Here is an 18,692-nt window from a genome sequence, read left to right as displayed (position 1 = left end):
GATCTCAGAGAACGCGGAGTTTTGCCTTTTACATCAATGAATGTTGGCATTTTTCCCCTGCGGCATTGACATGGAAGGAGGGTTATGTTTTCGCGTGTATTCCCTACACGACCAGGGACTGATTTAGCGCCCCTCCGCGCTAATACTCTAGCAGGCTGATGTTCCAGATTGATCTCAGTTTCATCCATATTCCAGATTGATGTAGGGGAAAGTTCTTGTGTTACTGTCTGTAGTTCCTTGAAATAGTTACCAACAACAGTTGCATTCAGCATCCTTGATCTTACCGTTGAAAGTTCTCGGGTTTTCTGATTACAACTTCAGGATGTCTATTTTTAAATCCTTTCCAGGTATACCATTGTGAAAAGGAGTTTTTTAGATCCATTTGTCTGACTAGAGTGCCAACGCGTGCCAACATCTGTCTCTTCGTTATTCCAAAGCCCTTTTCTGATAATGTCAAGACTACCTCCACCATTCTATCTTCAATTTCAATTGGTATGGTTGGCTTTCTACCAAATTCTAGTACTATTGGTTTCTTACCAGTTGTTCTGTCGTTCAAACTTGATTTGGGAACACCATAGCGTTTTGCTGCCTTTCTAATTGACATTCCACTTTTGACTGCATCAACTGAATTTTTTAGTGCCTCAACATCATATTGTCCGTAAATCCCCTTTCCCTTATGGGGCATTCTGATATCTTAAAAGTGTCAAGTTTAACTCATTGATAGATTGATTGATTGATTAATTAATTGACAGACGGACATATAGTGATTGATTGCATGATTGATTAAATGACAGACAGACAGACAGACAGACAGACAGACAGACAGACAAATAACTGATGTTTCATTATATTTCATTATAATTATGTAAATATGCCTTACGCTAAGTTTTACTTCAGATTTATAACTTTAGTACTGGTACCTAGGTACTTACGTCATTTGCGATGTTCAGAGAGTACATACATTTTCTCTAAAACATTAACCCCTTTTTAAAATAGATGCATTTCGGTGAACTTCCAAGATTTGTAATTCTTTACATTAAAAGGAGATGTACATGTATGGGGGTATTTTTTATGAGACAGATCGACTGTATGAGTTTAACCAATATAACTATACCATACTCAAAGGTATATAAATATCACATGATAACTACTGACAAGTGTCATGGCTTGCCAGCAGTAACTTAAAACCAGCTCAAATACCAAATCTGCTGATATTTTTCCAAGCCGTCGTACACTCTGATATCGGTGGCTGTAGGAACGAATGAGTTTTTTTTATAATTTTGTGATGATCAATTTATTATTAATTCAATGGTCACGAATCAACTAATAGATTATCAGCACAAAAAGACGGACATATTGAACAGCAAAAATCTTCATACACATGTAAAAGAGAGGCCAAAGATTATACCGAGGGGACATTCAAACGCATGTAAAGTGTGCCACGGCACTGGTATTTATTGCGTTTGGCCTTGATATTTCTTAGGAGGTCTTCAAATTGAACTAAAGAGCTGACATGCAGTTTACATTTTCATGCATAGTTTGACTTATTCATATGATGATCGTGACAACAGGCCGAAGTTCTAACGGAAACAGTGATGTTATTATTAAGCCTTCATAACACATTTAAACAGTATTTTTTTTTGTGCTTTTATATCTGCATGAATTAACGGACATATATAAAACTATATATGTCTCTGGAATTAGTGACTCCTTTTGACATTTAAAGTTCCCTGCTAGTGAAAAATTATAAAATTGAAATAGCGAGAATAAAACTTGAGAACAATATAAACATTACCGGTATTTTATGCGCAAGTTGAATGATGTATTTCTTATTTTAATTGGTTTCAAATATCATAAGAGACATTAAAGTTTATAAGGTTTTTTTTACCGAGGCAATTGCCTCTGATCACTAACTCGGTTGTCTAACCATGGTGAACTACGCCAATATTAGAAACTTAATACCTGTTAAAAAGTAAACAATTCATATTTTGATAAAGCAGTTTAATTCTAACTTCAATTATCTTACACAGAGAAAATGTGAACATAAGCCTTGGATAGGGGAACCTAATATCAAAGGTCGTGTTGGTCATCAGTAATTACATCTAGCATTTTTATGATATCCTTGCAATTTTTTGCATTTTCGAAATGCATAGTTTTGAAAACATATTTACACTGCGGGATGAAGGTCGGCAGAATTTGGACTGCACAGGAAAGTCAGGGTAAATTGGGTAGGGACAGAAATTTTGCCTTGCAACATGCCACCTACGAACCCCTCTAAGAGTTGTTGCAAGGGTTCTTAACGTGGCACTCTCTACACGAGACATTGAATTTAACGTCCCCATTCAGAACGGACGTGGCTGCGTACTTGTACATCCCACACAGCCAAACGGACGCCCCACTTTGGCAAGGGTTTTATTGCCAGCCGGAACAATATCTGTAGTGAACATATTTCTATTCCCCAGACACTTTTAACTTGGGGCCATAACGAAATATAAAAACACTATTCTATAAAGGTGTAAGAAGGGTCACACCAAGACAGATAAGTTAAAACGGCTGCATGATATTTTGATTACTAGGATAGGGCTTCACGCTTGACCACATGACAATTCCTGCTTCTCCTTTGAATTATTATCTACAATACCTCACTTTAAGTATAGAACAATGTGAACAAGCTAGGGATTACCAGTACTGCACATTTTCTGTTGAAAAACACCATGCATAAAAGTACAGAACTGTTAGATCGACGAAAAAAATAATATATCCAGGAACTGAACAAAACTCTAGCGAATAAGTATTGTTGAAATCAGCAGAAGTCCAAAAAGACCACCAAAAATTCCCCGAAAAGAAGCTGTTAATTACGTAAAGACATTTCGTACAATGGGTAATTTTTTCACATACAAACAATATTGCCCGAGTAGAAAAAAAAGATCACAGGACAAAGCCTTAGATTGTTTACCATGACCATGAGAAACTGTATGTATTTTTTTGGGTAATTTATTAAAATTTAACTTAAAGATATGTATCAATATTTTTTCTGAACCTAAAATTCCAATTAACACTTTTGAAATTAAGTTACTAAGGAAATTCAAACTGACCTTATTCCGATGTGAACATTGAATGTGAAAAGATTGAGAAGACCGCAAATACATGTAAAGAAATCGGACGATATAAATACTACGGACTAATAATGGAGTAGTTAAATAAAAACTAAAGTAGTGATTAAGGCTCATCTTAACTATATTTTGACATCACAGAAAAAAATGTATTAAAAATATATTTTAAATAACAGTTACAACATGTTGTATACCAAAATGTTTGTTTTTTTTTTGCTCTGTCTGATAAATTGGAGGTCTCCTGGTTGCCTTTATCCTAAATTTACGCATCAATGTGCACAAAAAAATGCACCTATCTCCGAACGAAATGAATATCTACAAAAGAGTAAAAAATAGGTTTATTTGATTGTAAACTAGTTCCTGCTATACTTCAAACATGGTCATTATACATGTGGTAATGATAAAAATGCGCTGAGCATACAATCTGTTTAGAATTTAAATATGATCTGTAACATGTTGTATGGACATTTAATGAAATAAATTATTTAAGCGTTATTTTTACAATGCAAACTATTTAGAAAAAGGTATAGACTCATCGCAAAGTATATAAATCATATACAATAAGATTCCTTATTCATTTAATTTCGTGGTCTTGTGTATAATGAAATGGGGCTCTTACAATTTATAGCTTGCTGTTCGGTTTAATCCAATGCTCCATGTTGAAGGCTGTACTGTTAACACCTATAATTGATTTCTTTAACTTCATTGTGTCTTGGATGGAGAGTTGTCTCATTGGCATTCACACCATATTTCCTTATTCATATTGATACACCATAAATTTCCTTTTGTATTAAACATAATTTTTTCTTGAAATATATGTATTATCTTATTCATTGCAGTATTATCATTTTAAATTCTTTCATCAACCAGTAAAAACCTTGAGAATTAACTTATGCAGTTAAACAAGCAGTCAATTTGCACAGCCCAAATTTTGACTATTTAAACATGATGATATGCACCATAAATTATAGCATATTGGTAATGAAAAACAACAAATACACACCTTCATGAAATTTATCCTTTTCAATTGCAATTCTTTTTCCTCTGCAATAGCTGCTGAAAAGTCTTCAGGAAGAAAATCTTTCCACCGCTGACTTATTTCATTTTCTATTGTTGAAAAAGTGTTTTGGACATTGTAGGAGAGTTGCTAAAACTTCATTTCGATGAGCTAATCCATGTCCACTTGCTAATGCTCCCCATACAGCACGGACATTAACATCGAACATCGAAATGTCTACTGACGTTTGTGTTAAGCCTTGGGCTTGTATCAAACGTAAGCTTCTGTTGACAACCAGAGCAACGTGCCAGAAGTGTTGTTGCTAATCCATAATTAGCTGGCTGTGATATAACCTCTACCATATTATCACCCCGTACTGCAATATATCTTGCCTTCTCACAAAATACAACATGATTTGCTATTTCATGATATTGCTGTTGTAATTTATTTATTTCAATCAATCTGTATCCATATGCTGGTGAGTTATTCTCTTTAGATGTTTTCCATGAGCCATCAGCTCTACGGAACACCCGTCCTGAGCTGTTCAAATGTTTCTTAACAAGTTGATTCGACGCCTAGTAAAGGAAGATAGTGTTTGCTTCTTAAAAATCTGCAGACGCAAACTTTCTGAATTACATGTATATGTTTTCCTTTTGTTCCCACTAAATATATGTTTAGTTTGAAGATTGACTCTAAATTGACATGACGGCAACCCAAGTTCACGTAATCTTGTACACCTCTTTCTGTTTCAACTATGATAGAGTGACATGTGTGCTTGCAATTGCAGCCCTCCATACATTGGTCAATTAATGTTGGACTTAATATTTGTTTATAACAACTTTAAATTATATTTAAAGGGTGAGCTATATTATAAAAACATTTTAGGGTTACATATAATTTACAAAAATGTAAAACACGTTTTTAAAAATTATTGAAATAAACATCAGATCACAGCGATCAGTGTGAAATTTTATTCTACAAAGATATCGATAGAAAGATCAAGGTAAATTGTTCATGGTATCCAATAGTTAACATTTTACCTTTGTGCAACAAGTTTAAGACGTAGGAAGCTGTAAAAAACCTAAAATTCTATCCTTTCACAGATTCTGTTCAAACGATAAAACTTATCATTAATTATCGGCAGGGTGGTCATTTTTTTTTTCTTGATAGGAAAAGGGAGGTGTCTTTTCACAAAAATATTTAAAAAATTAGTGATTTTTTTTAATCTACATAACCCCAAAATAGGACAATGGAATGTAAACACTTTAAAAGGCAGTAACATACCAATTTCCAAAGGATTCTATAATTTTCTTTGTTTTCAAGAAGTTGAGAACAGACGCACGGACGGATGGTCAGAGTTCTATTTTTTTTTACTAAATCATTATTTTAGTTGTTTAACATTTTTTTCAGATATGTTTTGACTACAGTTGGTTATACATCTAAATGGCCTGAAGCATACCCTTTCAACAGTAAAATTGCAAAAGAAATAGCGTCTTAAAATTGAAGATACATTTTATAGATTTGGAGGTTGTAATGAATTAGTATCCGATTGTGGTGGTGAATTCACCAACAAAATTTTGAACGAACTGTCGCCTAAAAATGGCATAAAACACATAACAACATCATCGTTTCAACCATAGAGTAATTGGTTAGTGGTGATAATCAATTCATCAAGGAAGATAGACAGAACTGGCATGAGTATATAAATGAACTTTTATTTGCAAACAGGACGTCTGTTCTCGAGAGTATTAAAATAACCCCATTTGAGGCCATGTATATTAGAAAACCAACCATACCGAATGAAATGATGTATGGTTTAACAAGTTATGCTGAAAATGTAGAAATTTCTTCGTCTGATTTAACAAGTGAAGTAAACCGGTTGAAACAGACAAAAAGATGAACAAGAACAAATGATGATGGTGAACACTAAAAAAGAACAGGCGGACCAAAACCAGAATTATGATAGGCGCAGAAATGTAATGACCAAAACACATTAAATTGGAGAAAAAGTTTTTGTTTAAAAACTTTCGACGTAATCACGGAATGGGCACTGTTGAGCAAATTAGATGTAAGGGACCATATGAAATCGTCTCCTACTATGGAAAGCGCAATTACAAACTAAAAGACGGATTCAAATAAAGTGTTAGGACCTTACAACCAAACCTACAAAAGTTTTATGATGATGATCAGAAAGAAGAAGGAGATCATGCTGACAGTGATGAAAGCCATCAATCAAATGATTGTTCAAATAGATCAGTCGTATCCGAGAATGTAGCTGAATTTGAAGGTAATAGTATCTCAAAGTCATCTGATCTACACAAAAGTAATAGTGATATTAAAGTTACAACCAGTCCGGATACTACATATGATGAAGAAATACCATATGGACAAGTAAAATTTTCATCGTTTTCAGAGGAAACTACAATGCCAAATTTTGACATCGACACATCTGATGTCTGTTTATCTGAAGATGCTGATCACAGTACCGTTACCTATAAGGCAGAGGAAAAAGGTCCGGAGAAGGCACAAAAGAAACGAAAGTTTAAACAATCTAGTATTTATAAATACTATTAACCTCTGAACTGTAAATTAATGTTCGATTTTACATGCATTTCATAATATGCGTTTATTTCAGTTGATGAAAAATGGTTCATTTTGGTGTGTGTGTGTGTGTGTGTGTTTATTTAATTTTCTAAATATTGAATTAAATTAATGTGTACATGTATTAAAGGTGCAGTTTAATTTGAAATGTAGTTGTTGAAAATGTGACAAAATCAGATGAATCAAAATACATCAATGTACAGGCACAAAAACAATTTAAAATCTTAATGTTAAGTTTTCAATTATGTCAAGGATATTTTTTACCAGTAAATATTTCCCTTGTTCAACATTTAACCTGTAAATAGTTTTCGCCTATATGATATATCCATGATAGCTCAGCGTACGATTTTCAATGCAGTGGAACCACACAAAAGCAAACAGACAGCTCTAGGTAGTCCTAAAGGAAGCATTAAAGAAAACAAATCTGTGATTTGGGGGAATGGGAAACAAAGCGGGAAGTGCGGGAAATAACAAAAAAAAGGATGGTTTTGGAAAATGAGCACCCACGTGTAACCACCGCCTTGATATATCAATCTTATGTTTGAAAAGTAATTTTATCCAAAGAAACATATAATTTGCTTAAGTGGTAGATCATTCTTTAATATTTTTTTTATTTTTTATTTACATAGGCAAACCAATATGGATGCCGAGCATTGATAGCTGCTACTAAACGCGAGTCCAAAATGCAAATATTTGAGATGATTGAATCTGAAATTACCGATATTGTTACATGTGGTGGTAATAACCTCGTCAATGCCTTATCATTAACGTTATATGGAAATCAAAATTATGCATAACAAATCCGTGTAAGAAAACGGTTATATACACACGTGTTTGAATTCTGATGTGTGCATCCCCAGGAGAGATGCCACACATTGTTAGACGATATAGCCTTAACTCGTCTGTTGTCTGTGCTCTTTCTGAAATATTTTCTTAAGCTTGGGCCATGATGTCAATGAGTGATGCAATGGGAAGAGACATGCCAAATCCAAATAACCATCAACCAAATGGTATGGAAGCTTTCTAAAGAGCCATCAAACCATTATATGATGAATCCAAAAATTATACATGGAGGGCGCCAGAGAATGGCAGATTAACGACTATTTTATTTGCATGCCATTTTATTTATTTATTTGTATTTGCATGAAGCTACACAATTTTAATGTGATATTCGTTAAATTAATTATTGTTTTTATTGTTTTGGTTATCAATGTGTCCAGTTTATATCCAAATGTTTCCCGGTCGAAACTTCACTCTTTTCACTTTTTTCGTTATCGGGCACGTTTGTTGATATCGATACAAATGGCGGATATGACAGGTTTGGGGACACGTCAAGGTTTTTTGCTTTGTACCCATAGAGTTAATTTCCTGACGATTAAATTTTGTTATGGAACATTTATAATTGAAATAGTGAGTAGGTTAACAACGATATTCTGATGGTGGAACGAGTAATATTTTTTTTTAACATTTTCATACGAGAGCTTACTCTAAATAATTTTTGTTGGTAAACATTTTAAATCCTTTGTCGTAAGTATGGTTTGATTATGATATTTTGTTGAAGTATTTTAATATTTGTTCTGATGTATTCTATTAAAATTAATATGTCGAATTTACATGAATATTTTACATTTCCTGCGTTCAAAATGATCAGATTTTTTTTGACAACAGGCCAATATTTTGTTTTTGCTATTTTGAAAGAGAACGGGAATTCATTACCGTTCAAATTTTTAATTGCAAGAAAAGCGTATTGCAATTGCCAAAACGTGACATGTTTTCGAAAACAATGCTCAAAATTATTGTGTTTTGAAAAATAACTTGAAATAAAAACGTCTGCTTGTTGAGATTTTTACACAAATAAAGTTTAAAGACCATGGTTCCTCTAATTTCCCTAAGTACAGACAATTAGCCATATTTAAATTCGGATAATTCCCTTTCGAAACAATTATTGTTTTAAAATGTCATCAATTTATAAAGACTTTGAAAACTACAGCTGTGATATTTTGTAATTAATAGAGGTGGTTATATTCGTTTCCGATGTACCGACGAATACAATATATAAGTCAAAAATCATTCGGTATTCTTTGAAAAAAGAAAATATGTGGCTGTTTGGTTCAATATTTGTTTGTTTCCAGTTCATGATGGTTCATGCAAGTAAGAATATATATTTATGTACATTTCTAATTTAAAATTAATGAGATTTCAGTTTTATTTTACAATTATTTGACCCGTTTGGGGTATAAAATCGTCCAGCTGTTTAACCCATTTGTCTCAGATTCTTAACGATTAAAACTTCGACTTGTTTACATTTGTATAATTTTAATATTATTTTTTAATTAAGGTTTTAAATACCAAATCATCGACAACGAATTTAAATACTCAAGCCAGCAACTTTTTTCAAAAGAACACCAACTGCAAGAGCAAATCTTGCAACATCAACATTAACAACCATTAAACTTTTAAATCAAGAATGTATTTTTTATAGATAATTTTAACTTGTCTTACACCATATCTATCCGAATCATTTTGTTATGAAACTTGTAACGGTCCCAGTAAGTTTGTTAACTGCACAAAGAGAAACCCTTACAATTGATCCATGTGAGTGGAAACATGACATAATTTGTCATTCATAACATAAAATTATTTCCAGTTCATACATGTTTAGATCGAACGCTTAATTTGATTTTTTACCTGTTTTAGATATGAAACTGCATATAATATTGCAGGAAATTTAAGCTTATAACATCGACATTAAAGGGCAAAAACTCCTATAAGGAGTTTATCGTCTGACAGTTTTGATGTAAAAAGTACAATACCTAAAATACCGAACTAGAAGGGAAATTCAAAACGGGAAGTTCTTTATAAAATAGCATAAATCAAAAGGTCAAACACATCTTACGAACGGAAAACAACTGTCATATTACTGACTTGGTACAGGCATTTCCTTATGTAGAAAATGGTGGATAAAAAAATTGAAAACAACACGTTTAATAATTTCATACGTCCGAACCTTGTTTTATAGCTAGCTAAATCTCTCACTTGTTTGACAGTCACATTGAATTCCATTATATTGACAACAATTTGTGAGCAAAACGGACAACAGGTAGATCGCATCATTCTGAACATTTTTGCCCCGTCATATTTTCTCTATAGAGGTCTTCAAGATAATAGACAAAACGTGTAATTTACCCCTATCTTCTATTTTAGCCATGTCAGCCATGGTAATTGACAGGAAGGATAATTGGTCACATTTAAAACTAGATACCTTAATGATCACTGTGGTGAAGTTTGGTTAAATTTGGCTGAGTAGTTTCAGAGGATTAGATTTTGTAAAAATTAATGGATAACGACGGACGCCAAGTGATGAGAAAAGCTCTCTTTGATCTGTAGGCCAGGTGAGCTAGAAATATATGATTTCTATTAATTTTCGTCTCCTCAAAATTATTTGATATTGGCGAACATTTCAGTGTATGGTTGTAATTGTCTAGGAATATTTAGCTTAAACTTGAGGGACGTATTTGTCTAAATTTATAGGTTGGCAATCACAGTTCCCATTAGGTATTACGTCATGTTTCATACGTATATCATTTTATCGGAAATCTCCGAGTAAGAGAGAGATGATTCGTGCACATTGCCATAGAACTGTGTTTAATTTCTATACACTGGAGTGTATTGGAAGTTGTGTTAATAGCGAATATATTTATATAATCAAATAACAAATACAAATATTTTACCGTCATAAAAATCTTTAACATAATACACAGTAACACAGAATAAACATATCCCTAAAGAGTATAAAAGATAAATAACTCTTCATTTACAATATCAATTAATAATTATTAACAAGCATTTCTAAACTAAAAGCTATCAATTAAGTATCACGATCTTGTGTTCAAACTTTAGGTGGATCTTGTGATGAAGTGTATAAATGTCCAAATGCAACGTTTGATTCAAGTGAGCTGATGGATTATGAATATGATGAAGAAAATCACAAATGGAAGATGACTATGCATTTGAACTACCTTGATGTTTTCTGTCCGTGAGTATTTCATTATAGTCAACTGTATTCATTTAACCTCGTTCTGAGGATGATTAAGGCAGTGATTTTGTCAATTTTGGATGTTTTGCACTTAATGTAATGTAGGAAGTTTGAAGCCCTAATGCCAATAGGTAAGACAATATTCTGGCATTTAAATGCTGATGTACGTAAGAATAATGTCTTATGAACATCTGAAGGATAAAATTTTATATATTTATTATTTGGTTTGTATTGGCCAAAAAAGTGGCTTTATCATGCGTATTCCTTTGTTGTTATTACTTCAGACTCAAAACAACTTTGGAGTTGTATGTACCTTTTTAAAATCAATTCAGCGAAGCGGATTATTAGTTATCAGTCGTATACGAGTTCCATTACAAAAAAATTGCAATGCATGCTTAGCCAACTTTATACTTATTATCATGCATTGCTTCGTCGATACAAAAATAGTTATTATCACTCGTTCTCCAGAGATGGTGTTAAAAAATTTCCAAATTTCCAAAGCAAGCAACATTTTTAAAACGTTTCAATATATTTTTAGTAGACTTTTTCAGTCATGTGAAGAAAGACCAGTTAAACCAGGAACAACATTTATGGAAATATGTTTTATAGGAGGGGATACAAACGATTAAAACTGCACAAGCAAAAAAAAAAACATTAAATTTTATGGCAAATTTTTTTCTTCAAAATATTATTGTACGTGAATGATTAAATGCTTCTGAATCCGTTGTTGCATGTCTGTATCTTTAATAATTTGTTAATCAAAATTACTGTAATGGTTGTTATGACGACTAGTAGTAAATAAGGTAAAAATCACGACCAAAAGAAAGGAAAAAACGACGAAAATAGGAACATCAGTTTACAAAACATTAAACAAATCACTGAAGTTTGATGAAATGAACCGGGCTGCAGAAAAAGTGAAAAGGCAAACTTACATTCGTACTGTAGCTAGCCTTGTTTTGACCCATCAAATAGGTTTTTAATGATATTGAAATTATGTTATTAAGTACAGTTATTTATGTAACGAATGAATTTTTGTACAAGGTATATTGTTCCAGGTACTTCTCGGAAATACTGCCTTGCATTAAGGATAATGGAGCAGCATGTGATGTCGTACAACAACAATTGTTTGGAATGATGAAAAACACATACAATCCAATTTGCATCACTTACAAAGCAGGTATAAATGATAGTGCTGTTAATTGAATCAATTTATGTCGGCTTATATAAAGATCTACTCAGATCTCCTTTGCTTTTATATTTCAAGAGAAATGTCTTTTGGTATTCCTTCTACCAGTGAGTGTATGCAATAGACGACATGAGTACTGTAGTATACATACGAAGTCAACGTCCAGTCCAATTGGAGACGTAGGCACGCTATGAATGTCAAAGAACCCATACAATACACAAAGGGGTTCGTAGGGAACCTGCAACAGTCAAAATGTCTGCCCCTACCGACATTCTCTAGTTTTCTAGTAGCAATGTCCTGCCATTCATTCCGGTTGCTCCACTTTGAAGGACTTACTGATTGTATTAATTGTTCTCCCGAATATGGGTAGTTGCCACCTATCGGTAAGCTAGCCGATACCTATCTATAATTGTTTATCAATCATTGGTTGTTTTGTTCACATTGCTCGAATTTTCCTGTAACGTGAAGCAAGCAACTATAGAATAATAATCTATCAATTGTGGGTTCTGTTGTCTCTTGCATTTGCCTTGGACTTCGATATTTTCCCCCCAATCATTTTGATTTTCCAACGGTTTCAACTGAAAAATATAAAAGAATGTTGTGGTTTGATGTACTGTGCAAAATATCTGGTAATTCCCGTATTCCTTTAAATGTTTTCTTTATGAAAAGTCTTCGTTTATTTTAATTTAAATTGATAAATTGTAGCGCATTTAGCCATTTGCCAAACTTCGAGGGAAACCATAATGGCATTATTATCGAAGGAATAGGTTGGTAAAGGTTACAATAACCTTGAGTATTTCGGATAATTAGGAAGCAGATTTTGTTTGGACGTTACTTGTTTACACATTTTAATTTTAATCATTCATTTATGTATACTTCATAAGCATGAACGTTTTACAAAATACTTTTCATAGATACAAATATTTGATTTGGAAGTTTGTCTGCTCCTGTTTAATTCTTATTTTAAACGGGGTAGGACATCCTCAAAGTTGATGTTGTTTAAAAAACCCGTAAACTTAGATACGATCAATGTAAACGCGTTGCTCGTAAACTTAAGGTTTATAAGATTATCGACTAAATACCGTAGTAATTAGATGTTTCGATTTATATATCGGTATTCCGGTATTCTTATTGATTGTTTATTTTTTTAACTTAATATGTATTGCTATACAATTACGAAAACTTGTATTCCTGTCATTGCTATTTACTTAAATTTTGACATTGCACAAGGTCACGCTTTTCTCAAAGTGGTTATGACGTCTTTACACAAATTCCGTTGGATGTATACTGATTTGTCATTTAGTCTTTTCGAACATGATTCATCTATTGTAACTGCATTGGCCTCAAACTAGCTTTCAGTAAATGCGAGATCTCGAAGATTGCTACGTTTTGTCTTCTGTTTATATATATGTTATCCGTTGAATTAAGCAATTTCTAACTAATTGATACGCGTACGATTTGTTCTTATGTTATGCTATTACACCACTGTCCCTGGTTATTGAACGGTTTGTGTCGTTCCAAAACATAGTCAGTGGTTGTTGTTGGTTTCTGCATCACATACTGGGTTTTTGTTTGAATTAATTTTCCTTTTGCAATGTCGACTTTCATATGTTACTATAAGTTATGGGTATTTCTCACTGTTGAATGACATATCGTGACACATAGTTGCTTTCTTCCATCTCATTGGCAATAATTTCACATTTCCTTATTTTCATAATGATGAGCCGTATTCTTGAGAAATTGACAAATCATACAAGTTCTTTGGTTTATTCTGTATTGAAGATTATTAGTGGAAATATTCAATTCTATTGCATAATTTGCCTAATATAGATCAAACATAACATTTTCTTATGATTGTAGAATTGAATTGATTAATTTCCCCCTGCTATAATGACCCGGTGTATCAAGAACAGTTGGTTGACAAATGTTACGACGATGCAGCGGATGAACTGAGTAAAAGAAGGAGGAACCAGTCACAAAGCACAGCAAACGCAGTAGACTGTGGGTAAGATATGTTTTAAAAAAAGACATTTAAACTAAAAACCAAAATCGCTGGCAAACTACTGCGGTGTTATGGTGATTTTTCGCAAAGAAAATATTGGAAGTATTATCTGGAAATTATTTGCTAAAGGTGAAATGGCAAATTCTTGTATACTCAGGACAAGAAAAATAAATTAATAGGTTCTGCAAAGATAGCCAATGGGCGGGAAAATTACACTTCAGATGTGTAAACAAGTATGTTTGGTAGATACAGACATTTATCCTTTGAGCAGGCCACCCACTTGTCCATTACTGAGTTTTTGCAATCATTATTTACCGTAAGCAGAATGAGGCAATCTGTAACACGGGGTCACTTGTACAAAACTCACTTTCCGACATTACCAAGTACCATGTACGTATTATTGAAAGTTTTTGAGATAAACAGAAACTGTGGCGTGATTATTTAGATACAGTTATTTACTGGTCCACTGAACACACTATTTGGAGTACGTGCACAAAAGTTTAACAAAAATACCGAACTCTAATGTAAATTCATTTTTTTTTTCGAAATTTATGGTATAAGGTATATCAGTACCAAAGCACCAACTACTATTATGATACTTAGGCCTCTGGGATGAACAATCCACAATGAAGGTTTCAAATTGTTAATTCTAATATGAACTGAGTCCAGTGCAAATTTGAGGAACCTTGTTCGTTGGTATATTTGAACCTTGAATTTAACAAATGAAATATACATTATCCATCAAGCTTCACTGCGGAATTTGTTCAAACCATGAAATCAAGTATCCCTTAAAATATAATTGTTCTTCAATCCACGAAAATTGATGTCCATGAAAATAGATAAGCCTGCAGAATAAGTAGTGCAAACACAATGTTTGCATATCGTCAGGATTTCCATTTGTATTAATTAAACTACAAAAACCGTAGGCTAACATTCACATAATACATGTACATTTTGTATTGGTTACTAAACTCCTAAATGGAGGGGTTAGATCTAACAACAACAAAAATAGATATCCTCGTCATATATCCATGTGCATGTCCCATGTCAGGAACATTGTCAGTAAACTTATCATAGATACTAGGATAACAATTGTGTACGCCAGACGTGCTTTTCGTCTACAAAAGTCTTATAAGTGAGTCTCGATTCAAAAAAGTCAAAAAGGCCAAATAGAGTTGAAAAACATTGAGCACCCAAAATTTCGAAAGGTATTGTCAAATACAGCTAGGATAATATTTTCCTAGGGTAAAAAGTCCATAAGTACTTCGAACAATTCAAAGTTTCGTAAACAGTTAATTTATTATTATGACTTTATCAATGAGTATTCGTCTTATGTCCTTTCTAAATGTTTCTTGTGTCATATCTGAATATTTTTTTTTTGCTATATGTCTTAAGTAAAATCTTAATGGTTATATTTTTTTATTTGAAATATTGGGTGTTGAAGTTATATATTTTATATATTGCAATCGTTTTTTTTTTCGCATTTTTTTTATAGAATTGAAACGATTTAGAGTTTAACATAATGTATAGACACCATTCTTTTGCCCTCTAGATGTATGTTTGTACTTTCATGTCGTTGGGTTGCGGTTATTGACGCAACATCTCTATTAATTCATATTATACAGTATTTTTAATACGAATACACAATCGTACCCTTAAAAGTGGATGGTTTACAATAATTAACAAACAATAACACAACACAAATAAAATGGGATCCAGCAGACATAAAGTAATAACATGGACGTGTAAACTAACAATTAGTTCACTGTCCGCAGTAAGTTCGACTTTATAATTAATAACTGAACAATACACTGAATAAGTTAATGCATAGATAATATTTTGCACTTGATCTTTTTTTTTCTAAATTATTTAGTTCTGAAATCTGTCGATGGGCTTTATATTAAGTTTCTTTTAAAGCACAATAATAACATTAATATTACATCTAAGTTGCATTCAAATACGTATTTTTTATTGGCTCACAACAATCGGAAAGCACTCTAATATCATATTTATTTTCCGTTTGAAATACATCAGCTTTTACTGCACGTGCTATCGGTGACAATGTGAAAAAACAATGCATAGAAACAAACAAATAGCTTGATATAACTCTAAAGTTCATGGTTGTAGCATAAAAATGTTATAATAGAAGATAATAATAAGGAGATGGGGTATGATTACCAATGAGACAACTATCCAGCAAAGTTCAAATGAAGTGGATGTAAGCTTCTATTTTTTATAATTTTATAGGGTTGTAAAAGCATTGATTGTGTGCATATTTTTTGCATGAAGTGCGGAATGTGCTTCGGTCAACGCGTTTACAATACAATTATTAAACGAAGCATTAAATTCTAAAATATTAACAAATCCTATTCTACTTTATTTTATATTTATATAGCTGTACCTTTCAGCCTTTCAAAAATATCATGTATTCTCGTTTTCCAGACATTTCTTTTTCTAATAAATTATCATCTATGTTTTATAATAATTCATATTAATCAACATGAGTCGCATTCCTAGATATTAAGTATTTACTAGGCACATGGTTTGTCCGCCTTCCCATTATTCAAGGTCTTTAACTTTTTTTAAACCTGTTTATTTACTTTTGACTTTAATTATTTATCCCTTGTAATTTTTATTAACTGTGTATTTGCATTCAGGTGTCACAGGTCAAATTTATTCGTTCATTGTGTGTTAATTTACGTTTTTTGATTGAGTTAAGCTTTCCAATTGATATTTTATAGTGTGTTTTTCTATGTTGTGATGTTATGCTATTGTTTCAGAAAAGGGAGAAGGTTTGGTACCATTAAAACGTTTAATCCCGCTGCAAATGTTTGCACCTGTCCTAAGTCAGGAATCTGATTACAGTAGTTGTCGTCTGTTTATGTTGTTCATACGTGTTTCTCGTTTTTATATAGATTAGACCGTTGGTTTTTCCGTTTGAATGGTTTTACACTAGTATTTTTTTGGGGCCCTTTATAGCTTGCTGTTCGGTGTGAGCCAATGCTCCGTGTTGAAGGCCGTACCTTGACCTATAATGGTTTACTTTTATAAATTGTAACTTGGATGGAGAGTTGTCTCATTGGCACTCATACCACATCTTCCTATATCTATTGGAGGTTTTATTCAAGAGGGTGTTTATGCACATATCAGATTTGAGAGATTACTTTTATATTTTGTCTTTATTGTACTCAGGTAAAATGGATGATAAAATGAAAACGATTTGCGATGTCACATCTTATACAGTTTACTGCTTACAACTTTGTTAGCAATACCTTTGGAGATATGCGCATCAAATAAAATTGTTTGCTCTAGCATAAAGTTTTTTACTGGTTTGACATGTTGTTCGTAGCTTGCTGATGGCATATGTGTTTTTAATCTATCTTTTGTTTTTTTCAGAATTATAGATAAATGGGCAAGTTGTACACATGATGTAATCAAAGCATGCAGTCCGAAGAACGCACATGCAATTCTACCAATAGTTGAAGATACTAAACCATACATTTGTATGATTTAAACAATGTCGATCGACTGTAGAACGTGCAGTTTTAATTGAAATAAAAGTCCACAAAGTTTTATATTTATTTTCTTCCAAAACTTTTAGTGACCACTTTCCCTGCAAAATCGAGTTTGTTGCAACTCTTTGACATGATCATGTATATATTCAACGTTACGGTGTTTCATTTCTACTTTTGAACTAAAACAATGTATATTTGAGATATTAAAAATTACCGAAGTAAGCTCTGTACTGATGATGATATATAGGAACATGCACAAGATAAATCCAACTAATGCAGATAACTGTAAAGACTGTATGGTAGTTCCTAATGTAAATACATTAAGTTTTATATGCATTTGATACAAAATCTTTGCAGTGTTAGTCGGAATAAAAACTAAAGCAATTGCTACATGTTTCGCAAGCGCTTGCTTGTTCCGCTTGTTAACACTATCATTGTTGTTTTTACGATTCATTTTTTGTTTACCCACACGTCTCAAAATTAATATAGACGCCATTAAAAATGCAGTGAAATTTAGTATTTGTAAAACTATCCATGCATAAAAAGACACTTTATGAAACACTTTAAATTTCGTTTCAAGCATATCACAGCATGTATTTTTGTTAGCCCCTCTTGGAAAATTTTTAATTAAAATCTGCGACATGTTTAAGATTAAAGACAGTAGTATTCCAACTGAAATGTACCTACTACAATATGATGACTTCACGTTACATCGAATCCATATTGGAAATTGAATTGCAGCAAACTTTAAACCAGCGAGAATTGTCAAAACAAACGTAGAAACATCAAAACACATTCCAAGCAAAATAATTTCTAATATATAATTTATACGACAAATTGGATAGCGACTATTTTTGTTGTAAATATATCCATCACTGTTTACAAAATTTGAATCATCGATTCTCTCAAATATACGAATCATTTGCTTCGGGATGTACCCAAAAATTCCAGTACACCATCCACATAGAACTAACGTTAGAAACATAATATTATCTGTTGACCATTTTCCATTTTTTACTAATCGGACAATCGTGAAAATTACAAAACATGTGAACATATAAACTATTCCAGCTCCAAAATGCAATATCCAATAATGGTAATCAACTCTAGTTGTGCCATCAAATGAACATATAAAGACTGTTTCACTAGAGTTGTACAAAATACTTCTGTTTTCATCCATACTTTCAATAACATTTTCTACACACCTTAATTGAAAAAGAGACACATTAAACTCAACATTTT

At 32.5% G+C, this 18,692-nt stretch overlaps 1 long non-coding RNA gene across 1 annotated transcript; it reads left to right on the top strand.

Annotated features, from left to right (window-relative positions):
• The first annotated feature begins 8,704 nt into the window (after nucleotides 1-8,704).
• On the top strand, nucleotides 8,705-17,503 carry LOC127714208 (uncharacterized). Its single transcript, XR_007987621.1, has 5 exons — nucleotides 8,705-8,862; nucleotides 10,612-10,747; nucleotides 11,803-11,924; nucleotides 13,794-13,938; nucleotides 17,332-17,503. It is a non-coding gene; the product is annotated as an uncharacterized LOC127714208 (long non-coding RNA).
• The last annotated feature ends 1,189 nt before the right edge of the window (nucleotides 17,504-18,692 follow it).

Source organism: Mytilus californianus, unplaced genomic scaffold (assembly GCF_021869535.1).
Source record: "Mytilus californianus isolate M0D057914Y unplaced genomic scaffold, xbMytCali1.0.p SCAF_1, whole genome shotgun sequence".
NCBI classification, from domain to species: domain Eukaryota; kingdom Metazoa; phylum Mollusca; class Bivalvia; order Mytilida; family Mytilidae; genus Mytilus; species Mytilus californianus.
This window is presented reverse-complemented; position numbering and strand designations above follow the sequence as displayed.